At 35.5% G+C, this 22,694-nt stretch overlaps 6 non-coding genes across 6 annotated transcripts; all 6 read right to left on the reverse strand.

The window, feature by feature from the left end:
• Nucleotides 1-5,951: 5,951 nt before the first annotated feature.
• On the reverse strand, nucleotides 5,952-6,044 carry TRNAI-UAU (transfer RNA isoleucine (anticodon UAU)). The gene is given in 2 exon segments: nucleotides 5,952-5,987; nucleotides 6,007-6,044. It is a non-coding gene; the product is annotated as a tRNA-Ile (tRNA).
• An 804-nt stretch (nucleotides 6,045-6,848) lies between these two features.
• TRNAI-UAU (transfer RNA isoleucine (anticodon UAU)) lies at nucleotides 6,849-6,941 on the reverse strand. Its single transcript is given in 2 exon segments — nucleotides 6,849-6,884; nucleotides 6,904-6,941. It is a non-coding gene; the product is annotated as a tRNA-Ile (tRNA).
• A 1,728-nt stretch (nucleotides 6,942-8,669) lies between these two features.
• TRNAI-UAU (transfer RNA isoleucine (anticodon UAU)) lies at nucleotides 8,670-8,762 on the reverse strand. The gene is given in 2 exon segments: nucleotides 8,670-8,705; nucleotides 8,725-8,762. It is a non-coding gene; the product is annotated as a tRNA-Ile (tRNA).
• Nucleotides 8,763-11,389: 2,627 nt separating this feature from the next.
• On the reverse strand, nucleotides 11,390-11,482 carry TRNAI-UAU (transfer RNA isoleucine (anticodon UAU)). Its single transcript is given in 2 exon segments — nucleotides 11,390-11,425; nucleotides 11,445-11,482. It is a non-coding gene; the product is annotated as a tRNA-Ile (tRNA).
• A 6,253-nt stretch (nucleotides 11,483-17,735) lies between these two features.
• Nucleotides 17,736-17,828, reverse strand: TRNAI-UAU (transfer RNA isoleucine (anticodon UAU)). The gene is given in 2 exon segments: nucleotides 17,736-17,771; nucleotides 17,791-17,828. It is a non-coding gene; the product is annotated as a tRNA-Ile (tRNA).
• Nucleotides 17,829-21,354: 3,526 nt separating this feature from the next.
• Nucleotides 21,355-21,447, reverse strand: TRNAI-UAU (transfer RNA isoleucine (anticodon UAU)). Its single transcript is given in 2 exon segments — nucleotides 21,355-21,390; nucleotides 21,410-21,447. It is a non-coding gene; the product is annotated as a tRNA-Ile (tRNA).
• Between the last annotated feature and the right edge of the window lie 1,247 nt (nucleotides 21,448-22,694).

Genomic DNA, 22,694 nt, shown 5'->3' on the forward strand with positions numbered 1-22,694 from the left:
CAAGGATAAAATATAAATTCTAGTGATGAGACACTTGCTGTAATGACTTCTACCCCATATGGAACTTGGACCCCCTGTCTTAGGAGGGCAGTGACTTATCCATTATGCCAGTGGTGCTTACTGATGTTCTTATTTAAGACTGTTAGGTTTTTAATAGTCAATTATTTATTTTTGAGGAAAAAGTGAAGCTGTTTACTGTGTTCTTTGCATTACCAAGTCCAGCAAGAAATGTGCTGGTACTATCCAGAGCTGTCAGTATGGATTATCATGCTATATTGCAGAAAATCAATTTGATGCAACTGCTTTACCAACAGTATGTTAATCTTTTCCATTTCTGTTTTGTTGGCTGACTGAAGGAAGATATGCAGTGCATTTGAACCAAAGCAGATGTGTGCTGACAACTTAAATGCACAATCATGTTTGTGTTTTTTCTTTCTTTCTTCCATCCTTTGTAATATCATATTAAATATTAAGGTAGCAGTTTATAATCAATGACTACTAATGACATAAAAAAAGGAAAAAAAAACATTATACAAAGCTGCTCCAGGAGAGGTTTGAACTCACAACCTCGGTATTGCTCAACAGATACTGTATTATAAGTACCACGCGCTGACCAATTGCGCCACTGGAGCACTTTGCAGCATTAATTGGTTATGCTAGATGTGGATTTTATTCAATACAATCAGTACAGTCATAAGAATTGAAAAAGAAAATCATTTTTGGTGATGAATGATGAGCAACAAAGGAACATGCATGCCAGATGGCACTTGAATAAGCTGTCCACTGTGATAGAAAAGGTTTAAAAAACAACAACAACAATGTTATCATAATTAATGTCATATTTTAGCTTCTGTGGTCATTTCTTACAAGCTAAACACTGCAAGACTGTTTTACAGTTGAAGCAAGGATAAAATATAAACTCTAGTGATGAGACACTTGCTGTAATGACTTCCAACTCAGACGGGACTTAAACCCACAACCACTGGCATAGGAGAACAGTGCCTTATCCATTATACCAGTGGTGCTTACTGATGTCCTTATTTAAGACTGATAGGGTTTTAATGGTCAATTATTTATTTTTGAAAAAAAATTGAAGCTGTTTACTGTGTTCTTTGCATTACCAAGTCCAGCAAGAAATGTGCTGGTACTATCCAGAGCTGTCAGTATGGATTATCATGCTATATTGCAGAAAATCAATTTGATTCAACTGCTTTACCAACAGTATGTTATTCTTTTCCATTGATGTTTTGTTGGCTGACTGAAGGAAGATATGCAGTGCATTTGAACCAAAGCAGATGTGTGCTGACAACTTAAATGCACAATCATGTTTGTGTGTTTTCTTTCTTTCTTCCATCCTTTGTAATATCATATTAAATATTAAGGCTACAAGTTTATAATCAATGACTAATGACATAAGAAAAGGAAAAAAAACAGTATACAAAGATGCTCCAGGTGAGGCTTGCACTCACAACCTCGGCATTGCTCAACAGATACTGTCTTATAAGTACCGCGTGCTGACCAACTGCGCCACTGGAGCGCTTTGCGACATTGATTGGTTATGCTAGATGTGGATTTTATTCAATGCAATCAGTACAGTCATAAGAATTGAAAAAGAAAATCATTTTTGGTGATGAATGATGAGCAACAAAGGAACATGCATGCCAGATGGTACTTAAATAAGATGTCCACAGTGATAGAAAATGTTTAAAAAAAACAACAACAACAATGTTATCATAATAAATGTCATATTTAATCTTCTGTGGTCATTTTTTGCAAGCTAAACACTGCAAGACTGTTTTACAGTCGAAGCAAGGATACAATATCAATTCTAGTGATGAGACACTTGCTGTAATGACTTCCACCCCATATGGAACTTGGACCCCCTGTCTAAGGAGGGCAGTGACTTATCCATTATGCCAGTGGTGCTTACTGATGTTCTTATTTAAGACTGTTAGGTTTTTAATAGTCAATTATTTATTTTTGAGGAAAAAGTGAAGCTGTTTACTGTGTTCTTTGCATTACCAAGTCCAGCAAGAAATGTGCTGGTACTATCCAGAGCTGTCAGTATGGATTATCATGCTATATTGCAGTAAATCAATTTGATGCAACTGCTGTACCAACAGTATGTTAATCTTTTCCATTGCTGTTTTGTTGGCTGACTGAAGGAAGATATGCAGTGCATTTGAACCAAAGCAGATGTGTGCTGACAACTTAAATGCACAATCATGTTTGTGTTTTTTCTTTCTTTCTTCCATCCTTTGTAATATCATATTAAATATTAAGGTAGCAGTTTATAATCAATGAGTAATGACATAAAAAAAGGAAAAAAAAACATTATACAAAGCTGCTCCAGGAGAGGCTTGACCTCACAACCTCGGCATTGCTCAACAGATACTGTATTATAAGTACCACGCGCTGACCAATTGCGCCACTGGAGCACTTTGCAGCATTAATTGGTTATGCTAGATGTGGATTTTATTCAATACAATCAGTACAGTCATAAGAATTGAAAAAGAAAATCATTTTTGGTGATGAATGATGAGCAACAAAGGAACATGCATGCCAGATGGCACTTGAATAAGCTGTCCACTGTGATAGAAAAGCTTTAAAAAACAACAACAACAATGTTATCATAATTAATGTCATATTTTAGCTTCTGTGGTCATTTTTTACAAGCTAAACACTGCAAGACTGTTTTACAGTTGAAGCAAGGATAAAATATAAACTCTAGTGATGAGACACTTGCTGTAATGACTTCCAACTTAGACGGGACTTAAACCCACAACCACTGGCTTAGGAGAACAGTGCCTTATCCATTATGCCAGTGGTGCTTACTGATGTCCTTATTTAAGACTGATAGGGTTTTAATAGTCAATTAATTATTTTTGAAAAAGAATTGAAGCTGTTTACTGTGTTCTTTGCATTACCAAGTCCAGCAAGAAATGTGCTGGTACTATCCAGAGCTGTCAGTATGGATTATCATGCTATATTGCAGAAAATCAATTTGATGCAACTGCTTTACCAACAGTATGTTATTGTTTTCCATTGCTGTTTTGTTGGCTGACTGAAGGAAGATATGCAGTGAATTTGAACCAAAGCAGATGTGTGCTGACAACTTAAATGCACAATCATGTTTGTGTGTTTTCTTTCTTCCATCCTTTGTAATATCATATTAAATATTAAGGCTACAAGTTTATAATCAATGACTAATGACATAAGAAAAGGAAAAAAAACAGTATACAAAGATGCTCCAGGTGAGGCTTGCACTCACAACCTCGGCATTGCTCAACAGATACTGTCTTATAAGTACCGCGTGCTGACCAACTGCGCCACTGGAGCGCTTTGCGACATTTATTGGTTATGCTAGATGTGGATTTTATTCAATGCAATCAGTACAGTCATAAGAATTAAAAAAGAAAATCATTTTTGGTGATAAATGATGAGCAACAAAGGAACATGCATGCCAGATGGTACTTAAATAAGATGTCCACGGTGATAGAAAATGTTTTAAAAAAACAACAACAATGTTATCATAATAAATGTCATATTTTAGCTTCTGTGGTCATTTTTTGCAAGCTAAACACTGCAAGACTGTTTTACAGTTGAAGCAAGGATAAAATATCAACTCTAGTGATGAGACACTTGCTGTAATGACTTCCAACTCAGACGGGACTTAAACCTACAACCACTGGCTTAAGAGAACAGTGCCTTATCCATTATGCAAGTGGTGTTTACTGATGTCCTTATTTAAGACAGTTAGGTTTTTAATAGTCAATTATTTATTTTTGAAAAAAAGTGAAGCTGTTTACTGTGTTCTTTGCATTACCAAGTCCAGCAAGAAATGTGCTGGTACTATCCAGAGCTGTAAGTATGGATTATCATGCTATATTGCAGAAAATCAATTTGATGCAACTGCTTTACCAACAGTATGTTAATCTTTTCCATTGCTGTTTTGTTGGCTGACTGAAGGAAGATATGCAGTGCATTTGAACCAAAGCAGATGTGTGCTGACAACTTAAATGCACAATCATGTTTGTGTTTTTTCTTTCTTTCTTCAATCCTTTGTAATATCATATTAAATATTAAGGTAGCAGTTTATAACTAATGACATAAGAAAAGGAAAAAAAACAGTATACAAATATGCTCCAGGTGAGGCTTGATCTCACAACCTCGGCATTGCTCAACAGATACTGTCTTATAAGTTTTGCACGCTGACCAATTGCGCCACTGGAGCACTTTGCAGCATTAATTGGTTATGCTAGATGTGGATTTTATTCAATACAATCAGTACATTCATAAGAATTGAAAAAGAAAATAATTTATGGTGATGAATGATGAGCAACAAAGGAACATGCATGCCAGATGGCACTTGAATAAGCTGTCCACGGTGATAGAAAAGGTTTAAAAAACAACAACAACAATGTTATCATAATTAATGTCATATTTTAGCTTCTGTGGTCATTTCTTACAAGCTAAACACTGCAAGACTGTTTTACAGTTGAAGCAAGGATAAAATATCAACTCTAGTGATGAGACACTTGCTGTAATGACTTCCAACTCAGACAGGACTTAAACCCACAACCACTGGTTTAGGAGAACAGTGCCTTATCCATTATGCCAGTGGTGCTTACTGATGTCCTTATTTAAGACTGATAGGTTTTTAATAGTCAATTATTTATTTTTGAAAAAAAGTGAAGCTGTTTACTGTGTTCTTTGCATTACCAAGTCCAGCAAGAAATGTGCTGGTACTATCCAGAGCTGTCAGTATGGATTATCATGCTATATTGCAGAAAATCAATTTGATGCAACTGCTTTACCAACAGTATGTTAATCTTTTCCATTGCTGTTTTGTTGGCTGACTGAAGGAAGATATGCAGTGCATTTGAACCAAAGCAGATGTGTGCTGACAACTTAAATGCACAATCATGTTTGTGTTTTTTCTTTCTTTCTTCCATCCTTTGTAATATCATATTAAATATTAAGGTAGCAGTTTATAATCAATGAGTAATGACATAAAAAAAGGAAAAAAAAACATTATACAAAGCTGCTCCACGAGAGGCTTGACCTCACAACCTCGGCATTGCTCAACAGATACTGTATTATAAGTACCACGCGCTGACCAATTGCGCCACTGGAGCACTTTGCAGCATTAATTGGTTATGCTAGATGTGGATTTTATTCAATACAATCAGTACAGTCATAAGAATTGAAAAAGAAAATCATTTTTGGTGATGAATGATGAGCAACAAAGGAACATGCATGCCAGATGGCACTTGAATAAGCTGTCCACTGTGATAGAAAAGGTTTAAAAAACAACAACAACAATGTTATCATAATTAATGTCATATTTTAGCTTCTGTGGTCATTTTTTACAAGCTAAACACTGCAAGACTGTTTTACAGTTGAAGCAAGGATAAAATATAAACTCTAGTGATGAGACACTTGCTGTAATGACTTCCAACTTAGACGGGACTTAAACCCACAACCACTGGCTTAGGAGAACAGTGCCTTATCCATTATGCCAGTGGTGCTTACTGATGTCCTTATTTAAGACTGATAGGGTTTTAATAGTCAATTATTTATTTTTGAAAAAAAATTTAAGCTGTTTACTGTGTTCTTTGCATTACCAAGTTCAGCAAGAAATGTGCTGGTACTATCCAGAGCTGTCAGTATGGATTATCATGCTATATTGCAGAAAATCAATTTGATGCAACTGCTTTACCAACAGTATGTTATTGTTTTCCATTGCTGTTTTGTTGGCTGACTGAAGGAAGATATGCAGTGCATTTGAACCAAAGCAGATGTGTGCTGACAACTTAAACGCACAATCATGTTTGTGTGTTTTCTTTCTTTCTTCCATCCTTTGTAATATCATATTAAATATTAAGGCTACAAGTTTATAATCAATGACTAATGACATAAGAAAAGGAAAAAAAAACAGTATATAAAGATGCTCCAGGTGAGGCTTGAACTCACAACCTCGGCATTGCTCAACAGATATTGTCTTATAAGTACCACGTGCTGACCAACTGCGCCACTGGAGCGCTTTGCGACATTGATTGGTTATGCTAGATGTGGATTTTATTCAATGCAATCAGTACAGTCATAAGAATTGAAAAAGAAAATCATTTTTGGTGATGAATGATGAGCAACAAAGGAACATGCATGCCAGATGGTACTTAAATAAGATGTCCACGGTGATAGAAAATGTTTAAAAAAACAACAACAATGTTATCATAATAAATGTCATACTTTAGCTTCTGTGGTCATTTTTTGCAAGCTAAACACTGCAAGACTGTTTTACAGTCGAAGCAAGGATAAAATATCAATTCTAGTGATGAGACACTTGCTGTAATGACTTCCACCCCATATGGAACTTGGACCCCCTGTCTTAGGAGGGCAGTGACTTATCCATTATGCCAGTGGTGCTTACTGATGTTCTTATTTAAGACTGTTAGGTTTTTAATAGTCAATTATTTATTTTTGAGGAAAAAGTGAAGCTGTTTACTGTGTTCTTTGCATTACCAAGTCCAGCAAGAAATGTGCTGGTACTATCCAGAGCTGTCAGTATGGATTATCATGCTATATTGCAGAAAATCAATTTGATGCAACTGCTTTACCAACAGTATGTTATTCTTTTCCATTGCTGTTTTGTTGGCTGACTGAAGGAAGATATGCAGTGCATTTGAACCAAAGCAGATGTGTGCTGACAACTTAAATGCACAATCATGTTTGTGTTTTTTCTTTCTTTCTTCCATCCTTTGTAATATCATATTAAATATTAAGGTAGCAGTTTATAATCAATGACTAATGACATAAAAAAAGGAAAGAAAACAATTATACAAAGCTGCTCCAAGTGAGGCTTGAACTCACAACCTCGGCATTGCTCAACAGATACTGTCTTATAAGTACCGCGCGCTGACCAATTGCGCCACTGGAGCACTTTGCAGCATTCATTGGTTATGCTAGATGTGGATTTTATTCAATACAATCAGTACAGTCATAAGAATTGAAAAAGAAAATCATTTTTGGTGATGAATGATGAGCAACAAAGGAACATGCATGCCAGATGGCACTTGAATAAGCTGTCCACTGTGATAGAAAAGGTTTAAAAAACAACAACAACAATGTTATCCTAATTAATGTCATATTTTAGCTTCTGTGGTCATTTTTTACAAGCTAAACACTGCAAGACTGTTTTACAGTTGAAGCAAGGATAAAATATCAACTCTAGTGATGAGACACTTGCTGTAATGACTTCCAACTCAGACGGGACTTAAACCCACAACCACTGGCTTAGGAGAACAGTGCCTTATCCATTATGCCAGTGGTGCTTACTGACGTCCTTATTTAAGACTGATAGGTTTTTAATAGTCAATTATTTATTTTTTAAAAAAAGTGAAGCTGTTTACTGTGTTCTTTGCATTACCAAGTCCAGCAAGAAATGTGCTGGTACTATCCAGAGCTGTCAGTATGGATTATCATGCTATATTGCAGAAAATCAATTTGATGCAACTGCTTTACCAACAGTATGTTAATCTTTTCCATTGCTGTTTTGTTGGCTGACTGAAGGAAGATATACAGTGCATTTGAACCAAAGCAGATGTGTGCTGACAACTTAAATGCACAATCATGTTTGTGTGTTTTCTTTCTTTCTTCCATCCTTTGTAATATCATATTAAATATTAAGGTAGCAGTTTATAATCAATGACTAATGACATGAAAAAAGGAAAAAAAACATTATACAAAGCTCCTCCAGGAGAGGCTTTCACTCACAACCTCGGCATTGCTCAACAGATACTGTATTATAAGTACCACGCGCTGACCAATTGCGCCACTGGAGCACTTTGCAGCATTAATTGGTTATGCTAGATGTGGATTTTATTCAATACAATCAGTACAGTCATAAGAATTGAAAAAGAAAATCATTTTTGGTGATGAATGATGAGCAACAAAGGAACATGCATGCCAGATGGCACTTGAATAAGCTGTCCACTGTGATAGAAAAGGTTTAAAAAACAACAACAACAATGTTATCATAATTAATGTCATATTTTAGAATGTCATATTTTAGCTTCTGTGGTCATTTTTTACAAGCTAAACACTGCAAGACTGTTTTACAGTTGAAGCAAGGATAAAATATAAACTCTAGTGATGAGACACTTGCTGTAATGACTTCCAACTCAGACGGGACTTAAACCCACAACCACTGGCTTAGGAGAACAGTGCCTTATCCATTATGCCAGTGGTGCTTACTGATGTCCTTATTTAAGACTGATAGGTTTTTAATAGTCAATTATTTATTTTTGAAAAAAAGTGAAGCTGTTTACTGTGTTCTTTGCATTACCAAGTCCAGCAAGAAATGTGCTGGTACTATCCAGAGCTGTCAGTATGGATTATCATGCTATATTGCAGAAAATCAATTTGATGCAACTGCTTTACCAACAGTATGTTAATCTTTTCCATTGCTGTTTTGTTGGCTGACTGAAGGAAGATATGCAGTGCATTTGAACCAAAGCAGATGTGTGCTGACAACTTAAATGCACAATCATGTTTGTGTTTTTTCTTTCTTTCTTCCATCCTTTGTAATATCATATTAAATATTAAGGTAGCAGTTTATAATCAATGACTAATGACATAAAAAAAGGAAAAAAAACATAATACAAAGCTGCTCCAGGAGAGGCTTGAACTCACAACCTCGGCATTGCTCAACAGATACTGTATTATAAGTACCACGCGCTGACCAATTGCGCCACTGGAGCACTTTGCAGCATCAATTGGTTATGCTAGATGTGGATTTTATTCAATATAATCAGTACAGTCAAAAGAATTGAAAAAGAAAATCATTTTTGGTGATGAATGATGAGCAACAAAGGAACATGCATGCCAGATGGCACTTGAATAAGCTGTCCACTGTGATAGAAAAGGTTTAAAAAAACAACAACAACAATGTTATCATAATTAATGTCATATTTTAGCTTCTGTGGTCATTTTTTACAAGCTAAACACTGCAAGACTGTTTTACAGTAGAAGCAAGGATAAAATATCAACTCTAGTGATGAGACACTTGCTGTAATGACTTCCAACTCAGACGGGACTTAAACCTACAACCACTGGCTTAGGAGAACAGTGCCTTATCCATTATGCCAGTGGTGCTTACTGATGTCCTTATTTAAGACAGTTAGGTTTTTAATAGTCAATTATTTATTTTTTGAAAAAAAGTGAAGCTGTTTACTGTGTTCTTTGCATTACCAAGTCCAGCAAGAAATGTGCTGGTACTATCCAGAGCTGTCAGTATGGATTATCATGCTATATTGCAGAAAATCAATTTGATGCAACTGCTTTACCAACAGTATGTTAATCTTTTCCATTGCTGTTTTGTTGGCTGACTGAAGGAAGATATGCAGTGCATTTGAACCAAAGCAGATGTGTGCTGACAACTTAAATGCACAATCATGTTTGTGTTTTTTCTTTCTTTCTTTCTTCCATCCTTTGTAATATCATATTAAATATTAAGGTAGCAGTTTATAATCAATGACTAATGACATAAAAAAAGGAAAAAAAAACATTATACAAAGCTGCTCATGGAGAGGCTTTCACTCACAACCTCGGCATTGCTCAACAGATACTGTATTATAAGTACCACGCGCTGACCAATTGCGCCACTGGAGCACTTTGCAGCATTAATTGGTTATGCTAGATGTGGATTTTATTCAATACAATCAGTACAGTCATAAGAATTGAAAAAGAAAATCATTTTTGGTGATGAATGATGAGCAACAAAGGAACATGCATGCCAGATGGCACTTGAATAAGCTGTCCACTGTGATAGAAAAGGTTTAAAAAACAACAACAACAATGTTATCCTAATTAATGTCATATTTTAGCTTCTGTGGTCATTTTTTACAAGCTAAACACTGCAAGACTGTTTTACAGTTGAAGCAAGGATAAAATATAAACTCTAGTGATGAGACACTTGCTGTAATGACTTCCAACTCAGACGGGACTTAAACCCACAACCACTGGCTTAGGAGAACAGTGCCTTATCCATTATGCCAGTGGTGCTTACTGATGTCCTTATTTAAGACTGATAGGTTTTTAATAGTCAATAATTTATTTTTGAAAAAAAGTGAAGCTGTTTACTGTGTTCTTTGCATTACCAAGTCCAGCAAGAAATGTGCTGGTACTATCCAGAGCTGTCAGTATGGATTATCATGCTATATTGCAGAAAATCAATTTGATGCAACTGCTTTACCAACAGTATGTTAATCTTTTCCATTGCTGTTTTGTTGGCTGACTGAAGGAAGATATGCAGTGCATTTGAACCGAAGCAGATGTTTGCTGACAACTTAAATGCACAATCATGTTTGTGTTTTTTCTTTCTTTCTTCCATCCTTTGTAATATCATATTAAATATTAAGGTAGCAGTTTATAATCGATGACTAATGACATAAAAAAAGGAAAAAAAAACATTATACAAAGCTGCTCCAGGTGAGGCTTGAACTCACAACCGCGGCATTGCTCAACAGACACTGTATTATAAGTACCACGCGCTGAGCAATTGCGCCACTGGAGCACTTTGCAGCATTAATTGGTTATGCTAGATGTGGATTTTATTCAATACAATCAGTACAGTCATAAGAATTGAAAAAGAAAATCATTTTTGGTGATGAATGATGAGCAACAAAGGAACATGCATGCCAGATGGCACTTGAATAAGCTGTCCACTGTGATAGAAAAGGTTTAAAAAACAACAACAACAATGTTATCATAATTAATGTCATATTTTAGCTTCTGTGGTCATTTTTTACAAGCTAAACATTGCAAGATTGTTTTACAGTTGAAGCAAGGATAAAATATAAACTCTAGTGATGAGACACTTGCTGTAATGACTTCCAACTCAGACGGGACTTAAACCCACAACCACTGGCTTAGGAGAACAGTGCCTTATCCATTATGCCAGTGGTGCTTACTGATGTCCTTATTTAAGACTGATAGGGTTTTAATAGTCAATTACTTATTTTTGAAAAAAAATTGAAGCTGTTTACTGTGTTCTTTGCATTACCAAGTCCAGCAAGAAATGTGCTGGTACTATCCAGAGCTGTCAGTATGGATTATCATGCTATATTGCAGAAAATCAATTTGATGCAACTGCTTTACCAACAGTATGTTATTCTTTTCCATTGCTGTTTTGTTGGCTGACTGAAGGAAGATATGCAGTGCATTTGAACCAAAGCAGATGTGTGCTGACAACTTAAATGCACAATCATGTTTGTGTGTTTTCTTTCTTTCTTCCATCCTTTGTAATATCATATTAAATATTAAGGCTACAAGTTTATAATCAATGACTAATGACATAAGAAAAGGAAAAAAAAACAGTATACAAAGCTGCTCCAGGTGAGGCTTGAACTCACAACCTCGGCATTGCTCAACAGATACTGTCTTATAAGTACCGCGTGCTGACCAACTGCGCCACTGGAGCGCTTTGCAACATTGTTTGGTTATGCTAGATGTGGATTTTATTCAATGCAATCAGTACAGTCATAAGAATTGAAAAAGAAAATCATTTTTGGTGATGAATGATGAGCAACAAAGGAACATGCATGCCAGATGGTACTTAAATAAGATGTCCACGGTGATAGAAAATGTTTAAAAAAAACAACAACAATGTTATCATAATAAATGTCATATTTTAGCTTCTGTGGTCATTTTTTGCAAGCTAAACACTGCAAGACTGTTTTACAGTCGAAGCAAGGATAAAATATCAATTCTAGTGATGAGACACTTGCTGTAATGACTTCCACCCCATATGGAACTTGGACCCCCTGTCTTAGGAGGGCAGTGACTTATCCATTATGCCAGTGGTGCTTACTGATGTTCTTATTTAAGACTGTTAGGTTTTTAATAGTCAATTATTTATTTTTGAAGAAAAAGTGAAGCTGTTTACTGTGTTCTTTGCATTACCAAGTCCAGCAAGAAATGTGCTGGTACTATCCAGAGCTGTCAGTATGGATTATCATGCTATATTGCAGAAAATCAATTTGATGCAACTGCTTTACCAACAGTATGTTAATCTTTTCCATTGCTGTTTTGTTGGCTGACTGAAGGAAGATATGCAGTGCATTTGAACCAAAGCAGATGTGTGCTGACAACTTAAATGCACAATCATGTTTGTGTTTTTTCTTTCTTTCTTCCATCCTTTGTAATATCATATTAAATATTAAGGTAGCAGTTTATAATCAATGACTAATGACATAAAAAAAGGAAAAAAAAAACATTATTCAAAGCTGCTCTAAGTGAGGCTTGAACTCACAACATCGGCATTGCTCAACAGATACTGTCTTATAAGTACCGCGCGCTGACCAATTACGCCACTGGAGCACTTTGCAGCATTAATTGGTTATGCTAGATGTGGATTTTATTCAATACAATCAGTACAGTCATAAGAATTGAAAAAGAAAAACATTTTTGGTGATGAATGATGAGCAACAAAGGAACATGCATGCCAGATGGCACTTGAATAAGCTGTCCACTGTGATAGAAAAGGTTTAAAAAACAACAACAACAATGTTATCCTAATTAATGTCATATTTTAGCTTCTGTGGTCATTTTTTACAAGCTAAACACTGCAAGACTGTTTTACAGTTGAAGCAAGGATAAAATATAAACTCTAGTGATGAGACACTTGCTGTAATGACTTCCAACTCAGACGGGACTTAAACCCACAACCACTGGCTTAGGAGAACAGTGCCTTATCCATTATGCCAGTGGTGCTTACTGATGTCCTTATTTAAGACTGTTAGGTTTTTAATAGTCAATTATTTATTTTTGAAAAAAGTGAAGCTGTTTACTGTGTTCTTTGCATTACCAAGTCCAGCAAGAAATGTGCTGGTACTATCCAGAGCTGTCAGTATGGATTATCATGCTATATTGCAGAAAATCTATTTGATGCAACTGCTTTACCAACAGTATGTTAATCTTTTCCATTGCTGTTTTGTTGGCTGACTGAAGGAAGATATGCAGTGCATTTGAACCAAAGCAGATGTGTGCTGACAACTTAAATGCACAATCATGTTTGTGTGTTTTCTTTCTTTCTTCCATCCTTTGTAATATCATATTAAATATTAAGGTAGCAGTTTATAATCAATGACTAATGACATAAAAAAAGGAAAAAAAAACATTATACAAAGCTGCTCTAGGTGAGGCTTGAACGCACAACCTCGGCATTACTCAACAGATACTGTATTATAAGTACCACACGCTGACCATTTGCACCACTGGAGCACTTTGCAGCATTAGTTGGTTATGCTAGATGTGGATTTTATTCAATACAATCAGTACAGTCATAAGAATTGAAAAAGAAAATCATTTTTGGTGATGAATGATGAGCAACAAAGGAACATGCATGCCAGATGGCACTTGAATAAGCTGTCCACTGTGATAGAAATGGTTTAAAAAACAACAACAACAACAACAACAACAATGTTATCCTAATTAATGTCATATTTTAGCTTCTGTGGTCATTTTTTACAAGCTAAACACTGCAAGACTGTTTTACAGTTGAAGCAAGGATAAAATATCAACTCTAGTGATGAGATACTTGCTGTAATGACTTCCAACTCAGACGGGACTTAAACCCACTACCACTGGCTTAGGAGAACAGTGCCTTATCCATTATGCCAGTGGTGCTTACTGATGTCCTTATTTAAGACTGTTAGGTTTTTAATAGTCAATTATTTATTTTTGAAAAAAAGTGAAGCTGTTTACTGTGTTCTTTGCATTACCAAGTCCAGCAAGAAATGTGCTGGTACTATCCAGAGCTGTAAGTATGGATTATCATGCTATATTGCAGAAAATCAATTTGATGCAACTGCTTTACCAACAGTATGTTAATCTTTTCCATTGCTGTTTTGTTGGCTGACTGAAGGAAGATATGCAGTGCATTTGAACCAAAGCAGATGTGTGCTGACAACTTAAATGCACAATCATGTTTGTGTTTTTTCTTTCTTTCTTACATCCTTTGTATTATCATATTAAATATTAAGGTAGCAGTTTATAATCAATGACTAATGACATAAAAAAAGGAAAAAAAAAACATTATTCAAAGCTGCTCCAAGTGAGGCTTGAACTCACAACATCGGCATTGCTCAACAGATACTGTCTTATAAGTACCGCGCGCTGACCAATTACGCCACTGGAGCACTTTGCAGCATTAATTGGTTATGCTAGATGTGGATTTTATTCAATACAATCAGTACAGTCATAAGAATTGAAAAAGAAAAACATTTTTGGTGATGAATGATGAGCAACAAAGGAACATGCATGCCAGATGGCACTTGAATAAGCTGTCCACTGTGATAGAAAAGGTTTAAAAAACAACAACAACAATGTTATCCTAATTAATGTCATATTTTAGCTTCTGTGGTCATTTTTTACAAGCTAAACACTGCAAGACTGTTTTACAGTTGAAGCAAGGATAAAATATCAACTCTAGTGATGAGACACTTACTGTAATGACTTCGAACTCAGACGGGACTTAAACCCACCACCACTGGCTTAGGAGAACAGTGCCTTATCCATTATGCCAGTAGTGCTTACTGATGTCCTTATTTAAGACTGATAGGTTTTTAATAGTCAATTATTTATTTTTGAAAAAAAGTGAAGCTGTTTACTGTGTTCTTTGCATTACCAAGTCCAGCAAGAAATGTGCTGGTACTATCCAGAGCTGTCAGTATGGATTATCATGCTATATTGCAGAAAATCAATTTGATGCAACTGCTTTACCAACAGTATGTTAATCTTTTCCATTGCTGTTTTGTTGGCTGATTGAAGGAAGATATGCAGTGCATTTGAACCAAAGCAGATGTGTGCTGACAACTTAAAAGCACAATCATGTTTGTGTTTTTTCTTTCTTTCTTCCATCCTTTGTAATATCATATTAAATATTAAGGTAGCGGTTTATAATCAATGACTAATGACATAAAAAAAGGAAAAAAAAACATTATACAGAGCTGCTCTAGGTGAGGCTTGAACTCACAACCTAGGCATTGCTCAACAGATACTGTATTATAAGTACCACATGCTGACCAATTGCACCACTGGAGCACTTTGCAGCATTAATTGGTTATGCTAGATGTGGATTTTATTCAATACAATCAGTACAGTCATAAGAATTGAAAAAGAAAATCATTTTTGGTGATGAATGATGAGCAACAAAGGAATATGCATGCCAGATGGCACTTGAATAAGCTGTCCACTGTGATAGAAAAGGTTTAAAAAACAACAACAACAATGTTATCCTAATTAATGTCATATTTTAGCTTCTGTGGTCATTTTTTACAAGCTAAACACTGCAAGACTGTTTTACAGTTGAAGCAAGGATAAAATATCAACTCTAGTGATGAGACACTTGCTGTAATGACTTCCAACTCAGACGGGACTTAAACCCACTACCACTGGCTTAGGAGAACAGTGCCTTATCCATTATGCCAGTGGTACTTACTGTTGTCCTTATTTAAGACTGTTAGATTTTTAATAGTCAATTATTTATTTTTGAAAAAAAGTGAAGCTGTTTACTGTGTTCTTTGCATTACCAAGTCCAGCAAGAAATGTGCTGGTACTATCCAGAGCTGTAAGTATTTATTATCATGCTATATTGCAGAAAATCAATTTGATGCAACTGCTTTACCAACAGTATGTTAATCTTTTCCATTGCTGTTTTGTTGGCTGACTGAAGGAAGATATGCAGTGCATTTGAACCAAAGCAGATGTGTGCTGACAACTTAAATGCACAATCATGTTTGTGTTTTTTCTTTCTTTCTTTCTTTCTTCCATCCTTTGTAATATCATATTAAATATTAAGGTAGCAGTTTATAATCAATGACTAATGACATAAAAAAAGGAAAAAAAAAACATTATACAAAGCTGCTCCAGGAGAGGCTTTCACTCACAACCTCGGCATTGCTCAACAGATACTGTATTATAAGTACCACGCGCTGACCAATTGCGCCACTGGAGCACTTTGCAGCATTAATAGGTTATGCTAGATGTGGATTTTATTCAATACAATCAGTACAGTCATAAGAATTGAAAAAGAAAATCATTTTTGGTGATGAATGATGAGCAACAAAGGAACATGCATGCCAGATGGCACTTGAATAAGCTGTCCACTGTGATAGAAAAGGTTTAAAAAACAACAACAACAATGTTATCCTAATTAATGTCATATTTTAGCTTCTGTGGTCATTTTTTTACAAGCTAAACACTGCAAGACTGTTTTACAGTTGAAGCAAGGATAAACTATAAACTCTAGTGATGAGACACTTGCTGTAATGACTTCCAACTCAGACGGGACTTAAACCCACAACCACTGGCTTAAGAGAACAGTGCCTTATCCATTATGCCAGTGGTGCTTACTGATGTCCTTATTTAAGATTGATAGGTTTTTAATAGTCAATAATTTATTTTTGAAAAAAAGTGAAGCTGTTTACTGTGTTCTTTGCATTACCAAGTCCAGCAAGAAATGTGCTGGTACTATCCAGAGCTGTCAGTATGGATTATCATGCTATATTGCAGAAAATCAATTTGATGCAACTGCTTTACCAACAGTATGTTAATCTTTTCCATTGCTGTTTTGTTGGCTGACTGAAGGAAGATATGCAGTGCATTTGAACCGAAGCAGATGTGTGCTGACAACTTAAATGCACAATCATGTTTGTGTTTTTTCTTTCTTTCTTCCATCCTTTGTAATATCATATTAAATATTAAGGTAGCAGTTTATAATAGATGACTAATGACATAAAAAAAGGAAAAAAAAACATTACACAAAGCTGCTCCAGGTGAGGCTTGAACTCACAACCTCGGCATTGCTCAACAGACACTGTATTATAAGTACCACGCGCTGAGCAATTGCGCCACTGGAGCACTTTGCAGCATTAATTGGTTATGCTAGATATGGATTTTATTCAATACAATCAGTACAGTCATAAGAATTGAAAAAGAAAATCATTTTTGGTGATGAATGATGAGCAACAAAGGAACATGCATGCCAGATGGCACTTGAATAAGCTGTCCACTGTGATAGAAAAGGTTTAAAAAACAACAACAACAATGTTATCATAATTAATGTCATATTTTAGCTTCTGTGGTCATTTTTTACAAGCTAAACATTGCAAGATTGTTTTACAGTTGAAGCAAGGATAAAATATAAACTCTAGTGATGAGACACTTGCTGTAATGACTTCCAACTCAGACGGGACTTAAACCCACAACCACTGGCTTAGGAGAACAGTGCCTTATCCATTATGCCAGTGGTGCTTACTGATGTCCTTATTTAAGACTGATAGGGTTTTAATAGTCAATTATTTATTTTTGAAAAAAAATTGAAGCTGTTTACTGTGTTCTTTGCATTACCAAGTCCAGCAAGAAATGTGCTGGTACTATCCAGAGCTGTCAGTATGGATTATCATGCTATATTGCAGAAAATCAATTTGATGCAACTGCTTTACCAACAGTATGTTATTCTTTTCCATTGCTGTTTTGTTGGCTGACTGAAGGAAGATATGCAGTGCATTTGAACCAAAGCAGATGTGTGCTGACAACTTAAATGCACAATCATGTTTGTGTGTTTTCTTTCTTTCTTCCATCCTTTGTAATATCATATTAAATATTAAGGCTACAAGTTTATAATCAATGACTAATGACATAAGAAAAGGAAAAAAAACAGTATACAAAGATGCTCCAGGTGAGGCTTGAACTCACAACCTCGGCATTGCTCAACAGATACTGTCTTATAAGTACCGCGTGCTGACCAACTGCGCCACTGGAGCGCTTTGAGACATTGATTGGTTATGCTAGATGTGGATTTTATTCAATGCAATCAGTACAGTCATAAGTATTGAAAAAGAAAATCATTTTTGGTGATGAATGATGAGCAACAAAGGAACATGCATGCCATATGGTACTTAAATAAGATGTCCACGGTGATAGAAAATGTTTAAAAAAAACAACAACAATGTTATCATAATAAATGTCATATTTTAGCTTCTGTGGTCATTTTTTGCAAGCTAAACACTGCAAGACTGTTTTACAGTCGAAGCAAGGATAAAATATAAATTCTAGTGATGAGACACTTGCTGTAATGACTTCCACCCCATATGGAACTTGGACCCCCTGTCTTAGGAGGGCAGTGACTTATCCATTATGCCAGTGGTGCTTACTGATGTTCTTATTTAAGACTGTTAGGTTTTTAATAGTCAATTATTTATTTTTAAGAAAAAGTGAAGCTGTTTACTGTGTTCTTTGCATTACCAAGTCCAGCAAGAAATGTGCTGGTACTATCCAGAGCTGTCAGTATGGATTATCATGCTATATTGCAGAAAATCAATTTGATGCAACTGCTTTACCAACAGTATGTTAATCTTTTCCATTGCTGTTTTGTTGGCTGACTGAAGGAAGATATGCAGTGCATTTGAACCAAAGCAGATGTGTGCTGACAACTTAAATGCACAATCATGTTTGTGTTTTTTCTTTCTTTCTTCCATCCTTTGTAATATCATATTAAATATTAAGGTAGCAGTTTATAATCAATGACTAATGACATAAAAAAAGGAAAAAAAAAACATTATTCAAAGCTGCTCCAAGTGAGGCTTGAACTCACAATATCGGCATTGCTCAACAGATACTGTCTTATAAGTACCGCGCGCTGACCAATTACGCCACTGGAGCACTTTGCAGCATTAATTGGTTATGCTAGATGTGGATTTTATTCAATACAATCAGTACAGTCATAAGAATTGAAAAAGAAAAACATTTTTGGTGATGAATGATGAGCAACAAAAGAACATGCATGCCAGATGGCACTTGAATAAGCTGTCCACTGTGATAGAAAAGGTTTAAAAAACAACAACAATGTTATCCTAATTAATGTCATATTTTAGCTTCTGTGGTCATTTTTTACAAGCTAAACACTGCAAGACTGTTTTACAGTTGAAGCAAGGATAAAATATAAACTCTAGTGATGAGACACTTGCTGTAATGACTTCCAACTCAGACGGGACTTAAACCCACAACCACTGGCTTAGGAGAACAGTGCCTTATCCATTATGCCAGTGGTGCTTACTGATGTCCTTATTTAAGACTGTTAGGTTTTTAATAGTCAATTATTTATTTTTGAAAAAAGTGAAGCTGTTTACTGTGTTCTTTGCATTACCAAGTCCAGCAAGAAATGTGCTGGTACTATCCAGAGCTGTAAGTATGGATTATTATGCTATATTGCAGAAAATCAATTTGATGCAACTGCTTTACCAACAGTACAGTATGTTAATCTTTTCCATTGCTGTTTTGTTGGCTGACTGAAGGAAGATATGCAGTGCATTTGAACCAAAGCAGATGTGTGCTGACAACTTAAATGCACAATCATGTTTGTGTTTTTTCTTTCTTTCTTCCATCCTTTGTAATATCATATTAAATATTAAGGTAGCAGTTTATAATCAATGACTAATGACATAAGAAAAGGAAAAAAAAAAAACATTATACAAAGCTGCTCTAGGTGAGGCTTGAACTCACAACCTAGGCATTGCTCAACAGATACTGTATTATAAGTACCACATGCTGACCAATTGCACCACTGGAGCACTTTGCAGCATTAATTGGTTATGCTAGATGTGGATTTTATTCAATACAATCAGTACAGTCATAAGAATTGAAAAAGAAAATCATTTTTGGTGATGAATGATGAGCAACAAAGGAACATGCATGCCAGATGGCACTTGAATAAGCTGTCCACTGTGATAGAAAAGGTTTAAAAAACAACAACAACAATGTTATCCTAATTAATGTCATATTTTAGCTTCTGTGGTCATTTTTTACAAGCTAAACACTGCAAGACTGTTTTACAGTTGAAGCAAGGATAAAATATCAACTCTAGTGATGAGACACTTGCTGTAATGACTTCCAACTCAGACGGGACTTAAACCCACTACCACTGGCTTAGGAGAACAGTGCCTTATCCATTATGCCAGTGGTACTTACTGTTGTCCTTATTTAAGACTGTTAGATTTTTAATAGTCAATTATTTATTTTTGAAAAAAAGTGAAGCTGTTTACTGTGTTCTTTGCATTACCAAGTCCAGCAAGAAATGTGCTGGTACTATCCAGAGCTGTAAGTATTTATTATCATGCTATATTGCAGAAAATCAATTTGATGCAACTGCTTTACCAACAGTATGTTAATCTTTTCCATTGCTGTTTTGTTGGCTGACTGAAGGAAGATATGCAGTGCATTTGAACCAAAGCAGATGTGTGCTGACAACTTAAATGCACAATCATGTTTGTGTTTTTTCTTTCTTTCTTTCTTCCATCCTTTGTAATATCATATTAAATATTAAGGTAGCAGTTTATAATCAATGACTAATGACATAAAAAAAGGAAAAAAAAAACATTATACAAAGCTGCTCCAGGAGAGGCTTTCACTCACAACCTCGGCATTGCTCAACAGATACTGTATTATAAGTACCACGCGCTGACCAATTGCGCCACTGGAGCACTTTGCAGCATTAATAGGTTATGCTAGATGTGGATTTTATTCAATACAATCAGTACAGTCATAAGAATTGAAAAAGAAAATCATTTTTGGTGATGAATGATGAGCAACAAAGGAACATGCATGCCAGATGGCACTTGAATAAGCTGTCCACTGTGATAGAAAAGGTTTAAAAAACAACAACAACAATGTTATCCTAATTAATGTCATATTTTAGCTTCTGTGGTCATTTTTTTACAAGCTAAACACTGCAAGACTGTTTTACAGTTGAAGCAAGGATAAACTATAAACTCTAGTGATGAGACACTTGCTGTAATGACTTCCAACTCAGACGGGACTTAAACCCACAACCACTGGCTTAAGAGAACAGTGCCTTATCCATTATGCCAGTGGTGCTTACTGATGTCCTTATTTAAGATTGATAGGTTTTTAATAGTCAATAATTTATTTTTGAAAAAAAGTGAAGCTGTTTACTGTGTTCTTTGCATTACCAAGTCCAGCAAGAAATGTGCTGGTACTATCCAGAGCTGTCAGTATGGATTATCATGCTATATTGCAGAAAATCAATTTGATGCAACTGCTTTACCAACAGTATGTTAATCTTTTCCATTGCTGTTTTGTTGGCTGACTGAAGGAAGATATGCAGTGCATTTGAACCGAAGCAGATGTGTGCTGACAACTTAAATGCACAATCATGTTTGTGTTTTTTCTTTCTTTCTTCCATCCTTTGTAATATCATATTAAATATTAAGGTAGCAGTTTATAATAGATGACTAATGACATAAGAAAAGGAAAAAAAACAGTATACAAAGATGCTCCAGGTGAGGCTTGAACTCACAACCTCGGCATTGCTCAACAGATACTGTCTTATAAGTACCGCGTGCTGACCAACTGCGCCACTGGAGCGCTTTGAGACATTGATTGGTTATGCTAGATGTGGATTTTATTCAATGCAATCAGTACAGTCATAAGTATTGAAAAAGAAAATCATTTTTGGTGATGAATGATGAGCAACAAAGGAACATGCATGCCATATGGTACTTAAATAAGATGTCCACGGTGATAGAAAATGTTTAAAAAAAACAACAACAATGTTATCATAATAAATGTCATATTTTAGCTTCTGTGGTCATTTTTTGCAAGCTAAACACTGCAAGACTGTTTTACAGTCGAAGCAAGGATAAAATATAAATTCTAGTGATGAGACACTTGCTGTAATGACTTCCACCCCATATGGAACTTGGACCCCCTGTCTTAGGAGGGCAGTGACTTATCCATTATGCCAGTGGTGCTTACTGATGTTCTTATTTAAGACTGTTAGGTTTTTAATAGTCAATTATTTATTTTTAAGAAAAAGTGAAGCTGTTTACTGTGTTCTTTGCATTACCAAGTCCAGCAAGAAATGTGCTGGTACTATCCAGAGCTGTCAGTATGGATTATCATGCTATATTGCAGAAAATCAATTTGATGCAACTGCTTTACCAACAGTATGTTAATCTTTTCCATTGCTGTTTTGTTGGCTGACTGAAGGAAGATATGCAGTGCATTTGAACCAAAGCAGATGTGTGCTGACAACTTAAATGCACAATCATGTTTGTGTTTTTTCTTTCTTTCTTCCATCCTTTGTAATATCATATTAAATATTAAGGTAGCAGTTTATAATCAATGACTAATGACATAAAAAAAGGAAAAAAAAAACATTATTCAAAGCTGCTCCAAGTGAGGCTTGAACTCACAATATCGGCATTGCTCAACAGATACTGTCTTATAAGTACCGCGCGCTGACCAATTACGCCACTGGAGCACTTTGCAGCATTAATTGGTTATGCTAGATGTGGATTTTATTCAATACAATCAGTACAGTCATAAGAATTGAAAAAGAAAAACATTTTTGGTGATGAATGATGAGCAACAAAAGAACATGCATGCCAGATGGCACTTGAATAAGCTGTCCACTGTGATAGAAAAGGTTTAAAAAACAACAACAACAATGTTATCCTAATTAATGTCATATTTTAGCTTCTGTGGTCATTTTTTACAAGCTAAACACTGCAAGACTGTTTTACAGTTGAAGCAAGGATAAAATATAAACTCTAGTGATGAGACACTTGCTGTAATGACTTCCAACTCAGACGGGACTTAAACCCACAACC

Source organism: Pseudophryne corroboree, unplaced genomic scaffold (genome assembly GCF_028390025.1).
Source record: "Pseudophryne corroboree isolate aPseCor3 unplaced genomic scaffold, aPseCor3.hap2 scaffold_1377, whole genome shotgun sequence".
Lineage (NCBI taxonomy): Eukaryota > Metazoa > Chordata > Amphibia > Anura > Myobatrachidae > Pseudophryne > Pseudophryne corroboree.